The sequence below is a fragment of the Armigeres subalbatus genome, chromosome 2, assembly GCF_024139115.2.
Source record: "Armigeres subalbatus isolate Guangzhou_Male chromosome 2, GZ_Asu_2, whole genome shotgun sequence".
In the NCBI taxonomy this organism is placed as follows: domain Eukaryota; kingdom Metazoa; phylum Arthropoda; class Insecta; order Diptera; family Culicidae; genus Armigeres; species Armigeres subalbatus.
This window is the reverse complement of record NC_085140.1, coordinates 331,895,381-331,897,925: the sequence shown is the minus strand read 5'-3', so window position 1 is coordinate 331,897,925 and position 2,545 is coordinate 331,895,381. Positions and strand designations below refer to the sequence as shown.

The 2,545-nt window shown below is 35.1% G+C and overlaps 1 long non-coding RNA gene across 1 annotated transcript; it reads right to left on the bottom strand.

The window, feature by feature from the left end:
• Positions 1-880: 880 nt before the first annotated feature.
• On the bottom strand, positions 881-1,515 carry LOC134216935 (uncharacterized). Its single transcript, XR_009980880.1, has 3 exons — positions 1,300-1,515; positions 1,148-1,235; positions 881-1,084 (listed from the first exon to the last, which is right to left on the bottom strand). It is a non-coding gene; the product is annotated as an uncharacterized LOC134216935 (long non-coding RNA).
• Between the last annotated feature and the right edge of the window lie 1,030 nt (positions 1,516-2,545).

Sequence of the window (2,545 nt, the reverse complement as noted above, 5' to 3'; positions counted from 1 at the left end):
GGAATCATTGTCAAGAACACTCATGCCTTTTATATTAGTGGGGCAATACATAATTGTTTCGTGATACATAATTGATTCCTGATCTATAAAGCTGTTGGAGATTACAACGAACAAAATTACTGGAGCAATGAAGAAAATTTATGCAGTTGTTGTAAAGTTGTGCGGAAACGAATACAAACAAATTCATAAAAAAAAACGACCATATTGGGCTGTTACAGATTTCCTAAGTACTAGTTGTTTTTTTCTATATGTAAATAAATGTTGATATGTTGATGGCACAATCATTTCGCAATTGGTTATTCCGAGCAAGGTCAAACATAAATTCATTAAATTTTTATAAACCCCATCATTGGAGACGAATTTTATTTTATCGTTTTGACATTATTTTCTTATATTTTTTCCCAGTGTTGAATGTGTTAAATTCCTCAGGCGCAGCAGACACGGTTCGCTTCAGATCGACCGGACAATATCTTTCCCGGAATCGCGTGATTGCAGAAGAAAGAATAGCCAAACCAACAAATACCTAGTTTTCACAACGGACTCTCTATATTTACGGACTAGTACGGACTGAATGTAAACATAAACAAATACATTACAAACACGGTTACTGGCTAAAACCCATTAATGGGTACTATGGCACCCATTTTCGCCAAAACCGCCACTACTCATTTAATGAGTAAAACCGGTTTACCCATTAATGGGTAAGTCATGTTTCTGTCAAAAGATGCGTATTATTTTACCCATCAAATCGAAGCGATTTTCCTGCAAAATGGGTAAATAAATACCCATTTTTATCAATATAATTTTGATTTGCTTTGATACCGATTTTTATGCAGATATTTTGGAACATGAAAAATCAATTAGACTATACATTTTTTATTGGAAAACATAACTATTATAAACATTGAACATAATGAAAATTATTGCTCCGCATACGAATAATCCATCATGTCCGCCTCCTGAATGGCAATATGGTTCGTCTCAGGATGAATGCTTCCAATGGTGGCCCGCGGCCCGCAATCCAGGTGGTCTTTGAGTTTATCCATACCTGGTCCTTCTTCGTATTAATTAGTCGTGGAATAACCTGTAGTTTTACGAAATTCTAATGAATCTAAAGCATTGCAGAAGATTTATTTTAAAAACTTACCGTTTCTTGTAATCGTCAGGCAGAAATGCAAAATCGTAGCCTCTATTTTCCTCTGAAATTTTACAAGCGAAGAACTAGAAATAAAATCCTAGCAAATAAAAATTAAGCGATAATGGTAGATATTATTGAGAAAATCGTAATCGTTTACTTACATTTTACGTGAGTTAGGTGATTTCAATTCCCTTTCCATCAAAATAAACGGGTAACAGTTCGAAAATGTTCACAACTATTTTTTCACCCATTAATGGGTAAAAAAATATACTTTTTTTTTCTCCAAATAAAATTTGAACATGGGTACTTTTTCACTCATTTGACAGTTTTTAAAATTACCCCTTTTTTGACAGATCAATGGACCATCAAAAAATGTATACTTTTTTACACATTAATGGGTTTTAGCCAGTAACCGTGAATATCATCACTTATGATTTGTCAGTTTCAATTACACACACGTTTAACGCTACTCACATTCAATGAAGTTTACACTACTGCGTCATTGTCGTCTTTACCAGGGGGCTGTCACTACAGTGAACGTTCGCTAATTGGGGTTTTTCTAGTTGGGGGTTCGCTAATTGGGGCGAAACCCAATTAAAAAGCAGCTAAACGTCAGAATGTGATGTCAAAAACGCGTTGACGTTTTGTTTCCGTGTTTGGCGGGATCGATATTTTCTGGCGCGTAAAATTTTTCTTTGTTCAATGCAAAAAGTAAACAACATTGACGCTTGTCAAAACGCCCCAATTAACGAACGGCATTCGCTAGTTGGGGAGAGGTCGTGCCCCAATTAGCGAACGATCACTGTACCTTATTTCAACAGAATGGTTATGACTGGCTGAACAATGGTTGAAATAAAAATCTTGTTCACTGTAGTTTGACAGATTGACTTGTTGATTAAGAGTCCAATTATGATTCATATTCAGCCATACGATTATTTATGTTTTGCATTGAGTAAGCCATAACTTACAAATGAAGGATGGCGCGGATGGCAATGTTACCGGCGGATGATCAAATGACAGCAGTTCGAGACCCGATTTAGGAAAATTTTAAAATGATTATATGAAAATAGCAATTGCAATACGTTCAATGGAGATCTTGATGATGTTACTCTCAATGCGTTATTATTTTCGAAGAATTTACATGTAGCTGAATTAAGGCTAAATAAAATGCTTATTAGAGGTTTAACGAATCAGGTAATAAAATTGTTTTTCAAAATGAGATGTTGTAGCTATATAACTTCTCCAAAATTGTGTGAACAAAGCCTGAACAGAAGTTGCGATAAGAAATAGTACAGACATAATTCAACACAGTGCTGAACTGAATCATCACACTGATGTTAGTTAAACTAGTGGCATAAGCCAGTTCTTCACTACATGTTTGGGCACCTATCTTGAACTGATTTGTTC